This window comes from Elephas maximus, chromosome 2 (genome assembly GCF_024166365.1).
Source record: "Elephas maximus indicus isolate mEleMax1 chromosome 2, mEleMax1 primary haplotype, whole genome shotgun sequence".
NCBI classification, from domain to species: Eukaryota; Metazoa; Chordata; class Mammalia; order Proboscidea; family Elephantidae; genus Elephas; species Elephas maximus.
This window is the reverse complement of record NC_064820.1, coordinates 138827050-138842358: the sequence shown is the minus strand read 5'-3', so window position 1 is coordinate 138842358 and position 15309 is coordinate 138827050.

The window sequence follows — 15309 nt, the reverse complement described above, 5'->3', positions numbered from 1 at the left end:
TCTTCTTTTTTGATGAGTGCATCTATTGCTATAAATTGACCTCTGAGGACTTGCATTTGCTATGCCCCACAGGTTTTGGTATGATTCATTTTCATTCTCGTTTGATTCTAGGAATTTTTTGATTCCATCTTTGATTTCTTCTGTTACCCACTGGATTTTGAGCACGGTGTTATTCAGTTTCCATATAATTGATTTTTTTCCTTGTTCTTCCTGTTGTTAATTTCTACTTTGATGGCATTGTGATCGGAAAAGATCTCTGTATTATCTCAGTATTTTGAATTTTGTTGAGGGTTCCTTTGTGGCCTAGGATGTGGTCTATTCTGGAGAACGTTCATTGTGCGTTGGAAAAGAATGTGTAATTGCAGATGTTGGGTGGAGTGTTCTGTATATATATATGTATATGAGGTCAAGTTGGCTGAATGTGGCGTTTAGATCTTCTCTATCCTTGTTGAGTTTTTTTTCTAGATGTTCTGTCCTTTACGGAGAGTGGTGTGTTGAAGCCTCCTAAAATTATTGTGGAACTGTCAATTTCTCTTTTCAGTGCTGTTAGAGTTTGTTTTTACGTATTTTGGAGTCCTGTTGTGTGCATATATATTTTATGGTTATGTCTTTGTGATGAATCATCCCCTTATTTATCATATAATGTCCTTCTTTGTCTTTTATGGTAGTTTTTGTTTTAAAGTCTATTTTATCTGAGACTAGTATTGCCTCTCCTGTTCTTTTTTTTGGTAGCTGTTTGCTTGATGTATTTTTTCACATCCTTTGATTTTTAATAAATTTATGTTCTTGTTTCTAAGGTGTCTCTCTTATAGGTAAGGTGTGTCTCTTTTAGGCAGCATATTGATGCATCCTTTTTTTCTTTATTCATTCTGTCACTCTCTGTCTCTTTGTGAATGCATTTAGGCCATTTAAGTTCAGTGTGATTATTGATTGGTGTGAGTTTACTGCTGTCATTTTGTACTGCCTTTTTTTTTTTTTTTTTTTGTGGTGCTGACATTTTCCTTACTCTCCTGTTCCAAATTCCTTTTGTTTGTGGATTTTGTTTTTCATTTCTTTTGTTTTTGTAGATTGTGTGCTTACTGAGACTGTATATTTTTCTTTTTTATTTTTATGAGTAGGTTTGTTAACTTGTTTTGTGGTTACCTTGACATTTACCCTTATCTTCCTAAGTTTGAATCAGTCTTTTATTACTTGGTATTGCCTTGCCTTACTCTCCTTTTGAAAGTTACATACCTACACCATTTATTCCCTCTTTTATTGTTCTGACAGTGTTGTCATTTACAGATTAACCTCTCTGGTTTCCTTTTGTAAATCTTTTAGTTTTGTTGATTGTGTATCTCCACTCTGTATCTCTCCTCACTCTCTGTCCTCTGTCAGTTTCTTATTCCATTCAGAGCTTGACTGAGTTCTTTATCTCTTCATTTGATACTTAATATTCCAGGATTTACATTTGTCTCTATTTTACTTAGTTTTTTGGGTCTTTGCTGTGTAGGGATGGCGTGGTGCTTCTGTCTATAGTGTCATGTTGGCTCTGCCCTCAATCCACAACATTTTTTAAAGAATAATCTCTATTTTTATCTAGAATAGCTATTTAAATCAAAGTATAAATAACTGGGTTTTATAAATAAATCCAGTGATTCTTCTTTTGTGAGCTAAATCCCTGATTTATTTATGTTGATGATGTTTAAATGAGTCCTGCTGAGTTTTTGCCATCAAGGCAGTCACCTTGGTTTGATTAACATAAATGGATATTTTTGTGCTAAGTGAGGAACATGGTTATTCCAAAAGGTTCAGCTCTTGATAGCTCTAGGATTATATTCTAAAAAGGGATCATACATATTCATCATTTTTTAAAATGAAAATAAGAGAAGTATTTTAAATTTACAATCTATTTTATAATAGAACTTGTATAGCCTACACGTGTTTGTGGAACGTTATTATTTGCAGGGCGAGTTCAGTACAGGGAGTATCAATTTCTTTCAGACAAGAACTTTATTGTAGAACCACTGCAGAGGACAAATTATTGTTTTGGATGAGCCAGGAGAGTGCTGAAAGTATGTAGTCAGAGTTCACATGCATCGGACAAGGTTTTAAAAAAGCGTATGAATGAATGAAGAGGCTTACTGAAGAATTCTTTATAACTAAATAAATAAATGTATTATTTAATTGGAGTGTGATGGGAAAATAACATGAGAGATAACTGAATAAAAGCTATGCCCTGTTTTTGGAACATGTGTATGTGTGTTCTATTCAATGCTATGATGAATTATGATGAATATAAAATATGGATAACGCGGGCTATAGCCACATACATGTTTCAAAGGAACAGTTCTTTCCATGTTGTTAATTTATAAAGTTTATGAGGAAACTTGAAGCTGCAGCCTACCGTTGTTCCTGCTTTTGTCCTTAAGATCCTATCTTGTAGATCAGGAGTCAGCAAGTTTTTCTGTGAAGCCAGATAGTAGACTTTGTGGGTCATGCAACCTCTTTGCAAATACTCAAATCTGCTATTATAGTGTGAAAGCAGCCATGGATAATATGGAAGCAAATGGACATGGCTGTGTTCCAATAAAACTTTATTTAAAAAAAAAAAAAAACAGGTGACAGATGGGATTTTGTCCCTGGGCTATTGTTTGCTGACCACTGTTGTAGGTTTCTGATTCCTGCCCATCAGACAGTGATGTCTGCCCTAGAGGTCTTTAGATTATTTCAAATTCTGCTTTAAGAATACTTTTAAGACATATTCAATCCTTTTCAGCTGTGTCCAGACCAAAAAGTCATATTGCAGCAAGTGTCCTTTTAATGCCAAATAGTATCCCGCTGGGAGAATGAGGTATTACTTCTCTTCTGTAAGTGGTGGAATTACTCCTAGAGATTAAAGCTTTTGGGACCTTCATTTGCTGATGTAGCGTGACTGAAAATGAGAAGAAACAGCTGCAAATATCCATTAATAATTGGAACATGGAATGTACGAAGTATGAATCTAGAAAAATTGGAAATCATTAAAAATGAAATGGAATGCAAAAACATTGATATCCTAGGCATTAGTGAGCTGAAGTGGATTGTTATTGGCCATTTTGATTGGCCAATCATATGGTCTACTATGCCACGAATAACAAATTGAACAGGAATGACATTGCATTCATCATCAAAAAGAACATTTCAAAATCTATCCTAAAGTACAACGTTGTCAGTGACAGGGTAATATCCATACCCCTACAAGGAAGAACAGTTAATACAACTACTGTTCAAATTCATGCACCAACCGCTAAGGCCAAAGATGAAAAAATTGAAGATTTTTATCAACTTCTGCAGTCTGAAATTGATCAAACATGCAACCAGGATGCATTGGTAATTACTGGGGATTGGAATACGTAAGTTGGAAATGAAGAAGGATCAGTAGTTGGAAATTATGGCCTTGGTGATAGAAATGATGCTGGAGATGGGTGATAGAATTTTGAAATTCTCCACTGCAAATACCTTTTATCAAGAACATAAATGTTGACTGTACATGTATACGTCACCAGATGGAATACACAGGAAATCAAATAGACTATATGTGTGGAAAGAGATGATGGAAAAGTTCAGTCAGAGCAGGGCCAGAGGCCAACTGTGGAACAGATCATCAATTGCTGATATGCAAGTCCAAGCTAAAGCAGAAGAAAATTAGAACAAGTCCACGAGAACCAAAGCATGACCTTGAGTATATCCCACCTGAATTGACCATCTCAAGAATAGATATGACACATTGAATACTAATGACTGAAGACCAAACAAGTTGTGGAATGACATTAAGGACATCATATTTGAAGAAAGCTGACTGAAGACCAGACAAGTTGTGGAATGACATTAAGGACATCATATATGAAGAAAGCTAGAGGTCATTAAAAAGACAGAAAAGAAAGAAAAGACCAAAATGGATGTCAGAAGAGATTCTGAAACTTGCTCTTGAAGGTAGAGTAGGTAAAGCAAAGGGAAGAAATGTTGAAGTAAAAGAGCTAAACAGAAGATTCCAAAGGGTGGCTTGAGAAGACAAACTAAAGTAATATGATGACACATGCAAAGAGCTAGAGATAGAAAACCAAAAGGGAAGAACATGTTCAGCATTTCTCAAGCTGAAAGAACCAAAGAAAAAATCTAAGCCTCGAGTTGCAATATTAAAGGATTCTACGGGGAAAATATTAATCAATGCAGGAAGCATCAAAAGAAGAGAAGATGGAAGGAATACACGGAGCCACTATACCAAAAAGAATTGCTCAACATTCAATCATTTCAGGAGGTAACATATGATCAGGAACTGATGGAACTAAAGGAAGAATTGAAGGCATTGGTGAAAAACAAGACTCTGGGAATTATGGAATACCAATTGAGATGTTTCAAGAATTGGATGAGCATTGGAAGTGCTCCCTTGTCTGTGCCAAGAAATTTGGAAGACAGCTACCTGGCCAACAGGTTAGAAGTGATCCATATTTATGCCTATTCCAAAGAAAAATGATGCAACAGAATGCAGAAATTATCAAACAATATCATTAATATCACACGCAAGTTAAATTTTGCTGAAGATCACTCAAAAGTGGTTGTAGCAGTACATCTACAGGGAACTGCCAGAAATTCAATCTGGATTCAGAAGAGTATGTGGAATGAAAGATATCACTGCTGATGTCAGATGAATCCTGGCTGAAAGTTGAGAATACTAGAAAGATGTTTATGTGTGTTTTATTGAGTAGGCAAAGGCTTTCAACTATGTGGATCATAACAAATTATGAATGACATTGCAAAGCATGGGAATTCCAGAACATTTAATTGTGCTGTTGAGGAGTCTGTACATATACCAAGAGGCAATTGTTCAGGCAGAACAAGGGGATTCTGTATGGTTTAAAGTCAGGAAAGGTGCATGTCAGGGTTGTACCTGTTCACCATACTTATTCAATCTGTATGCTGAACCAATAATCTGAGAAGTTGGACTACTGAACAAGAACAGGGCATCAAAATTGGAGGAAGACTCATTAACAAACTGAAATATGCAGATGACACAACCTTGCTTGCTGAAAGTGAGGAGGACTTGAAGCACTGACTGATGAAGACCAAAGACCACAGCCTTCAATATGGATTATATGTCAACATAAAATAAACGAAATTTCTTGCAACTGGACCAGTAAGCAACATCATGATAAATGGAGAAAAGATTGAAGCTGTTAAGGATTTCATTTTACTTAGGTCCACAATCAATGACCATGGAAGCAGCAGTCAAGAAATCAAAAGATTTGGCGAATCTGCTGCAAAAGACCTTTTTAAAGTGTTCAAAAGCAAAGATTCACTTTAAGGCCTAAGGTGACCTGACCCAAACCATGGTGTTTTCAGTTGTCTTATGTATGTGAAAGTTAGATGGTGAATAAGGAAGATCGAAGAAGAATTGATGCCTTTGAATTATGGTGTTGGCGAAGAATATTGAATATACCATGGACTGCCAGAAGGATGAATAATTCAGTCTTGGGCAAAATACAGCCAAAATGCTCCTTAGAAGCAAGGATGGTGAGACTTTGTCTCGCCTCCTTTGGATGTGTTATCAGGAGGGACCAGTCCCTGGAGAAGGACATCATGCTTGGTAGAGGTCAGCTCAAAAGAAGAAGACCCTCAAGGAGATGAATTGACACAGTTGCTGCAACAGTGGGCTCAAGCATAGCAATGAGTGTGAGGCTAGTGCAGGACCGGGCATTGTTTAGTTCTTTTGTACGTAGGGTTGCTATGAGTCAGACACTAACTTGAAGGCACCTAACAACAACAAGAGTGGCACATAAAAGAATGGTGTGTTCTTATATTGATGGCATTTTAGATTTTATAAATATAGAATTGAGTATGGTAAAAAATATGTGATAAAATTTAGAAGAAAAAATAGGAAATAAAAAAGAGGTAAAGTATGTCAAAGAGATTTTATTTTGTACTTCAGCAATGAGAGAAATAAAGGATGAGAAAAAATACAGACTTTAATGTACACGTCTGTCAGTCAGAGAGGAATGAGCTAAGATTAGAGTGGGGATGGTGAAATCTCCTGAAGAGCATTGACCTTGTCTGTCTTTTACTTTATTGTATTCCCAGCACCCAGAACAATACCTGGCACAGAACTGGCTGCCCATAATGTTTTGTTGATTGTGAGTGAGGACAAAGGAGCAAAATTGGTACATAGGAGAATCTAAGGCTAGGTGGCCCTTCATGTAGCTATGAGGAGCTGGGGAAGCGGCACTAGACACAAATTTAAGTCCCCCTTTGGCTCTGAAGGGTTAAGAATGTTCATCAAAGTTACTCTTACATTTGATCTCTGAGTTCACATTTAGAAAGAGAAGCATGAGTCAACAGTACTGCTATTCAGATTGCATTGTTAGTACTGAAACTGTGGCCATGACAAAAGAAGTTAACTAGTCTGAATTAAGTAAGAATCAAGCATGAGTTATCACTGAGTAGTTTATATGTATATATTTCAGCAGTTCCGTCCTTGACAAAACCTTTCTAATAATCTAATGTCTAAACTATCCTATTATTATTAATGTATAAACTGTCTCATAATCTAATCTAATAATCAAATGTATGAACTATCCTTGAAGTATTGCCCCAAGAGAGGAAATAAAAAGCCCGAGGATATCAGCTTCTGTACCAATTTTGAAAGAAACAGATGTTAACTACACAGAATTCTCGCAGAACTTGTTTCCATATGGTCTCCAGTATGTTTTGTTCCTGCAGTTTTTAGTCAGGAGTTCTTTGGAAAGCTTAGGTGTCATCACCACCCAAGCTAAACCAAATTCTTACAAAACTCACAAAAGAATCTTTTTGGCTAGGGAACTAATTTTTTTTTTTTTTTAGTACATCTTAAGGGGTTGAGATGACAGTTTTTTGGGGGTATTCATAGTTTCAGTGTACACGTACATATAGGCCTTTGCCTTCTTTAAGGTCCTTCCGGTATAAAAATTATCTCATTCTAAACCTTTATCAGTGTTCTGTTCTTTGCCAGGCATTGTGCAATCTAGGAATAAAAAATAAAAATTAAAAATATATTTAAAATTCAGCTGAGGAGGTGATAATGATGATAGTAATACGTATTAAGAAGTTGAAATATTGTTGTATATGTAAGGGTTAAATTTCTTTGAGAGGAATTGTGAATGATATAGATATGTTAAGGTGCATATGATCAGTGAGGGCAAGAGTTTTCATAGACATCTTAAAAGAAGTAGATCTTCATCAGAATTTTGATAGACCATGGAAAAGTGTTGGGTATTCCTGCCACAGGGTCTAAGGCTGAAGTATAAGGAAATGGCCTGAACACAGTGGAGTCTAAGAATCTGGGAGTAGAGACAAATTATTAGCTGAATAAAATAGACCGGTTGGTAAAACATTCTAGAAATAATGATGGCATATATACCGTGTATCCGGCTCTGTGGAAAACTGGTGATTTGTGGTGGGAAGGACAGATATGATTCCCGCCCTCATGCAACTTATGTTCTAGTTGGACATAGCAAACAGAAAACGAGTAAACAAAGAAATAAAAGAAGTCTAGTTTGTGGTAAGTAATAATAATAATAATAACATGAAGAAGGGGATGTATCTAAGGGGATGGATGGGAAAAACAGCATAAAAAGAATTTGATGGGTTCTAAAAACTAAAGAAGTATAGACCCTAGAGCAAAGTAAGGAATTGGACAAATGGTTCAAAATGATTATGTAAGGGGAAGGGGGAGAGTTTGCACTCGGGAGGAGGAAGAGACAGGGCGTGGTGACATTCCTCAATAATATGGTCCCTACAGGGGTCCCTGACTTAGTAGTTAAATGTTAAGCCAAGGAAATGGTCCCTACAGAGGTCCCTAACTTGATAGGGTTGCTAACTTGGTAATTAAATGATAAGCCAAGGAAATAGTCTCTACAGGGGTCCCTGACTTGCCAGTTAAACATTAACAGAAAGGGGTAAGAGAAAAGGGGTATAAAGCCCCAAGACACGACTGTATCGGGGCACACAGGCTCTCTATCTGAGTGGCCCGCTTGACGCTCCCTAGTCGAGTGTACTTTTACTACTAACCCTCTGCTTGCTAATAAACCACTGCTCACTTGGCACTATTTGTCTCAGTGTTTGAATTCTTTCCTACATGGAAGACAAGAACCGAGGCATTCTCTCTGGTAACAATTATACACGTAGTCAGGGGCCAGATCACGCTGGACATTGAAGGACAAAGTAAAGAATTTGAATTCTGTTCTAAATGCAATGAATGAGAAGCCTTTCGAGGGTTTTAAGCAAGGATATGCTCAACCATGATTTATGTTTCTAAAATTTTACTCTGATTCCTGTTTATATGATGAATTGAAGGATTACATTACTAATCACCATCATTGTCTTTAAGCTACCACTTATGCAGCATTTACAATGTGTCACACAAAATTTTAAGCTCTTCATACATACTAACTGACACAATCCTCATAGCAACCCAAAAGGTAGGTATGATTATTATTCACCATTTTACAAACGAGGGCATGAAGGGGCTAGGAAATCAATTGCATTGACCAGGTTTACACAGTTAGTAAATGGCAAGACTAGGCTTTGAACTGAAGCAGTCTGTGCTCTTACTCCCTGTGCTGTATTGTAAGCAAAAACCAGAAAATGTTACAGGTTATCGTATAGCCTTCAAGAAAGATGTTAGTGTCTTGCACTTGAGAGTGGAACAGCTCAGACTTGGTGATAAATCAGGGGTTAATGGGGCGGGGGGAGTCTCTGGATGGAACAGACAGTTGATGTGATTGTCTACTAACCACAAGGTTGAAGGTTTAAGTCCACCCAGAGGTACCTTGGAAGAAAGACCTGGCAATCTACTTCTGGAAACTCAGCTGTTTAAAACCCTATGGAGTTCGGTTCTACTCAAAATCAATACCACAGCAACTGTTTTTTTGGGGGGGGGGCGGGGAAGGATGGTGCATAGATTTCTTAAACTGGATTACAGAAAACTCTCAAAGTCAGATCGAGAAGTTTGTTGTTGATGGACAGGAAAGTCATGGAATACTTAGGAATTTTGGGAAGCGTAGTGATAGAAGATGCTTGTTTTAAAAGGATATGTTTGACAGGCCTGGAAATAATGAATCAGTATTGCAAAATCTGGAAGTCAGGAAAGTCTGTGGAGAGTCTGCTTCAGTGACCCCTGTGTGGGAAGCTGAGGGGTTTGCGTCAGGAAGATGGTCTTGGCATTAGAAAGGAAAGCATGGCCAGTCTTCAGAAGCTTACTGGAAACAAGTAAAAGGAGAGAAATGGATCTAAAATATGTCCCTAAGGAAGCTATGGAATCTGAATATAGCTTTTAATCATCAGTCACTTCCACTGTGTTGCCAGGAGCTGCATCAACTCATAGGCAGGGGTGAACCTAGTGGCCTGGACCAGTCCTCTTCAAATTAGCACCACACCTGTGAGAGTGTATCATGCACAGAACCGAAGTGACACAAAACTTATATCTAGCTCATGGTTTAGAAATAAAAAATGTATTTTCTATTGAAGTTCAATTTATAAATATTTATATTTTATATGAATATTAATTTATATTTATTGAGGACATACTCTAAGTCAGTGAGGTACCAGTATATAACAATGGCAAAAGCAAAGCTCGGTCACTGCCCTTGTGTAGGTTTTCTTTGACTCTAGAAGGTTCTTTGTGCTTTGTAAATGTAACACAGAACGTGTTTAAGTATGTTAAAAGTAACTGCACTGATAGGATTCTTCATAAACCCCAGAGAGTAAAAGTGAACAAAGCAAATATATCCTTACATAAAATTTCCACAAATTTCCCTCAAATGTCAAGCAAACAAAATAAAACGTCCATACCCTTTATTATCGGGAGGGGAGATGGTTTTTAGGGTCATTTTTCCAAACAGCCTCTTGAGATTTATTTCAGTTTGTATTTTAAGAAAAAGGATTTTAAGATATGACATATGTAAACATCAAAAAACCAGATGGGTTGCTGTCCAGTCAGTGCCAACCGATGGAGACCCCATGGCAGAGTAGAGCTGTGCTCCATAGGGTACTCAGTGGCTGATTTTTCAGAAATAGATCATCAGGCCTTCCTACAAGGCACCTCTGGCTGGATTCAACTTCGAAAACCTTTCAGTTAGCAGCCAAGTGTGTTAACTGTTTGCAGCAACCAGGGAAAAACAGCAATAATAAAAATGTTTGTTTTCTTTTATTTGACACATATTGAGTGTTAATTCTTTGTGTTCTACAAAATACAGATAATTATGCTTTGTTGCTGCCCTGCAGGAGTTAGCTGTCTGTAGCAAACAGCATTAACATGTCACTTCCATTTTTATACAGGGTGAGGCCATGTAAAGTCAAGAGCTGGGAAAACTCCTCTTTTTGAGGGAGACTTTAAAAATTGCTTAAATGAAAAAAGAAGCACAGGAAGCTTGAGGCTGCTAAGTGGAGTGAAGTAAAGGATGTTTCCGCATCACACGGCTTTGTAAAACCACAGGGTAGGGAGCAGAGGAGGATCAGGAGGGGTAGTATGTAAAAGGAGCTAACAATGAGCTATGTAGGAGTAGTTAGGCCTGAAGGGGGCGACTCCAAAAATGCCCATTCCTATCAAGTCAATTCGAACTCATAGCGACCCTATAGGACAGAGTAGAACTGCCCTGTAGGGTTCCCAGGGAGCCACTGATGGATTTAGACTGCTGACCTTTTGGTTAATGGCCGAGAGCTTAACCACTTGCGCCACGAGGTGACTCCAGACTCGTATAATTCATTCTTTAATGGGAAACTTGGGAAAATCGGCTAAGTTATGATCACAAGGAGTGTTGTTATAGTGCCTTAGTGCTTCAGAAGAAAGGCCAGACAATCTACTTCTACTAAATCAGTGTTGGAAACCCTAAGGAGCACAATACCATTCTGACATGGGGTAGCCATGAGTTAGAATCCACTCCATGGCAACTGGTTGGTTTAGTGTGATATGGGAAGAGAGTTAAATGAAGAAGAAAGATATGCACCTTGGGACTATTGCTGTAAAGGTAAAGAGCAAACTGTAGCTGCAAAAAAAAAAAAAAAAAATTTTTTTTTTTTTTTTTTTTTAATGTAAGGAGCCCCGGTGGCACAATGAAGGGTTCAGTTGCTAACCAAAAGGATGGCAGTTCAAATCCACCAGCTGCTCCTTGGAAACCCTATGGGGCAGTCCTACCTTGTCTTATAGGGTTGCTAATAAGTTGGAATTGACTTGGTGGCAAAGTTTTGTTTTTTTTAATGTGAGATCTAGGAGCCCTTCTGGTGCAGTGGTTAAGAGCTCAGACTGCTAACCAAAAGGTTAGTAGTTCTAATCCACCAGCTGCTTCTTGGAAACCTTACGGGGCAGTTCTACCCTGTCCTTTAGGGTCGCTATGAGCCGGAATCTACTCAATGGCAATGGGTTTATCTGAGATCTGGTCAAGTCATAGGGTAAGACAATGGCAGACAAATGAAGGAAAGGAGGTGTGTAATTATTGAACCATAGCATTTTGGAGCTGAGTGGTATCTTAAAGATAATTCTCCAGATGAGAAATTGAGATTATACCATTTACTATTTGAGTGACATTGAGCCAGTTTAAAATAGTGTTATGGTACTGTCGTGAGACTCAAGTGAGATGACGTATGTGTGTCGTAAACCACAATGGATAGTAGATAGGAAAAGTATAATTATAGGAGACATTTTGAGAGAAATGATAGACTTTGACATTAGACTCAGTGCAGAATGAAAAAGATGAGTCAGAATTTAGTCATTAACACTTTCTGTTCTCTTATGGCTGTATACATTTATGAAACTCTACAAATGAAGATGATTAACATTCATTTAAACATTAAGAGGCATATTGGCAAAACAATTTTCTCTGTTGGCCTTTTGTACTATAACTCCCAAACATTTCATAGCTGGAAAAGCAACATTTGAGCTGATTTTGTTTATTGCGTTCTATCGTTTGTTTAGCACAAACATCAGGTCTATTGTTCCTTTTTGCTTTCTGATCCATGTAGTGTTGGAATAAAGGGTTTCATTTCTTGTGAAGACCTTGGCTTTGCTCTTCAGTGTCAACCATAGATTCTTTTGTCCCTTTCATCAGCAGTGGTTTGCTGGTGAGTGCCTTGGATAGGGAGTTTGTTTTTAGCAGAGTGTTTCATAGAATCATTATGTAGCTCTTGTTTCAGATGCACCACTGCAAGAAGAGTATAGATACTGTACTTCTGTTTGCTCAAAGAAACCTTGTATAAACCTCTCCAATGGCTGGCTTAGGACCCTGACCCACTAGTTACCTACCTGTGAACACATTGATGCCAATGCAGCAAAAAGACATTTCCAAACGGGAGAGAAAGAAAAAAAAAAAAAAAAACCAACTTATCAGTTAAAAAGCCTGGCCTTGACACCTTGTCCGCACTACTGGTAAAGATGTACTTAGGATCCATCAGTTCTAAAATCTTCTATATTTTTCCTCACAAAGCTCCAGTACTTGCATAGCTTATTCCTGCAACTTTACAGCATTCGTCTTGAACAGGTAAAAGGGAAATAGAACAGTCTTATGACAACCCTTGATACACATGACGACAATTAGTGTCCAGACAAATACCCTGCCAGGACCTACCACCTGCCTAAAAGGATAGGGCAGATTTGAAGAAACAGAAGAGATCAAAGTCATATATGCCTGCTTCCTAGATTTTAGAAGCAAAGTCTATAGCTTCATGAGCCACCCTAAAAATCTCACATAATGTCCTACCTCTGTGATACTTGAGTAAACCTGATAATTTGATTCCTCTAACTGGATTTTTTTTTCCTGATTCACTGTATGTTTATGGAGGCAGAAGTGACATCAGGAAAAATCTTCATCAAGTAGCAGCAGTAGGGCTTCCTGCATTTCTCCTTGAACCTACCAGGGAAGAGAGCACCTATTTGGGTGCTTAACCACTATTAGACATTAAATGAAAGAAGGGAATCAATCCAGTCCTTATAAGAACATCAAATTCAAGGTAGACTCCAAACCTGGGGTCAAAAAGGCACTCATTTCTCTTGAAACTAAAAAAAACCTCAAATCCATTGCTGTCGAGTTAATTTCAACTCATAGCAACACTATAGGACCAAATAGAACTGCCCCGTAGGGTTTCCAAGGAATGGCTAGTGGATTCGAACTGCTGACCTTTTGGTTAGCAGCCAAGTTCTTAACCACTGTACCACCGGGGCCTCCGAATATATGGAATACTTCACCAATTTGTGTGTCATCCTTAGCTGTGTTTAAATAGCTGGTTTGTCTGCCTATCACAAGTATTTGTCCTTCTGTGGAGGACGATGATTCAAAGAAGAAACGACCCTCAAAATATGATGAGTTTCCAATTGGTGTGCCTTTAAAAACTGCTTCTTAGGCACTGGTAGCATGAAGGTAAATTCAGAAGCTCTTCTGTAATTTGTTCTTTCCTTTTATAACATTTATGGGTCCTCAAGGAAAGCAGTTTTGTCTTGTTTTGTTTTTTTCCTGGCTCATAATCTCAAGTTCTTAAAAATATTTGAAAATTTTTGCTGTGTAGGTCGGTCTAAATTGTTTCCTTGATCTGGTTTTATTACATCAGACTCCTTCCCAGGGAAAAGTCTATGGTTCTCCTCTTTTACTAATCTCTGTACCTCGTAGCTACAGGATGTATACTACTGCAGACACTGAAAGATGTGGGCACTGTTCCACCATCCTGCTTACTGGGCCGTTGCAGTATGGGCATTGCTGTATTGATCAGGGGGAAGGGCCTGGTGATCAAGGCCTCTGCATTCTTTTAGAAGGGAAATATTGGGGTTAGATTAAGTGGATTTGAGTCACTTCTCTGTGTTGGGGGTGCAGAGGGCTGGAGAGTTATTAAAATGTATGTACTTATATATTTGTTTTATAATTTGTTGTTTGTATTCCCTACTAGATGTAAAACTCATGAGAATGGGGACCTTGGCTCTGTAGTTTACTTTTAATTGTGGACTATCTGGCTCAGTACCTAGCATGTGAATATATTGATAAATAAATAAATATTTGTTGAATGCATGGGTGATTGAATGTTGGGGCTTAGTGATCCTCTGGTTCGTGGAAGTAAAATACAAGTGAATCATTATTCCTTCAAGATGAGTGTTATATGTAATAGCTTCTCCTGTAGTCCTCTGTGGAAGTATGGGAGGTCAGTACTTGTGGCTTCATTCTGATTCTCTCACAATTATCTGTGTTGTATGACAATGCCCGGTTTTACTTTTTGTTGTTGACTCTACACTTAGGAACACTAGCACTAGACTATGCTTTTATATTTCTTTGATTCTTTGTTACAATGAACTGCTTTGGATTACAATTTAGGATATTTGATGGAAACGACAAGTATAAGTTTGTACAGGCGAATCCTAATCACAACATAGTGCACTCGTCAGGTCATAATTGTACTCTCTGTGGAATGCCAACTGGAATAAAAATGCCATTGCTGCAACAACAAATTCACAAGCAACAGAAAAGAAAATAGGTAACTGGAACCTCATACGAGTTATTTGTATTCATCAAAAGACTTTATCAAAAAAATAAAGAGCCAGCCTACAGACTGAGAAAATATCTTTGGGAACAATGTAACTGATAAGGGTGTAATACCTAAAATATGTAGAAAGTGTCTACAACTTAACAACAAAAATACAACTAACCTGATCAAAAACTGGGCAAAGGACATGACCACTTCACCAAAGATGATATTCAAAAGACCAACTTTGGATGCTCAACATCACTAACCACCAGAGAAATGGAGATCAAAACCACTAGGATGGTCAAAAGATCTGTGGTGGTGCAGTAGTTAAAGTGCTCAGCTGCTAGCCAAAAGGTTTGTGGTTTGAACTCACCGGCCACTCTGCAGGAGAGAGGTGTGGCAGTCTGCATGCATAAAGACTACAGCCTTGGAAATCCTATAGGATTGCTATGAGTCAGAATCCTACACGCAATTCTGCTCTGTCCTATAGGATTGCTATGAGTCAGAATTGATTCAACGGGTTTGGTTTTTCTGATTAAGGATGACCAAGATTAAGAAGGAAAATAACAAGTGTTGGAGGGGATGTAGAGAAATTGGAACTCTCATCCACTGCTAAGGGGAATGCAAAATGGTACAATCATTGTGGAAGACAGTCTGGTGGTTCCTCAAAAACCTAGCAGTAGAGCTGCCATATGACCCTAGGGTATATAGGTATATACCCTAGGGATATAATAGAAGTGACAGAAATAGATGTGCACACGTATGTTTCTTTCGGCACTATTCACAATAGCAAAAAGATGGAAATGACCTAAGTGCCCA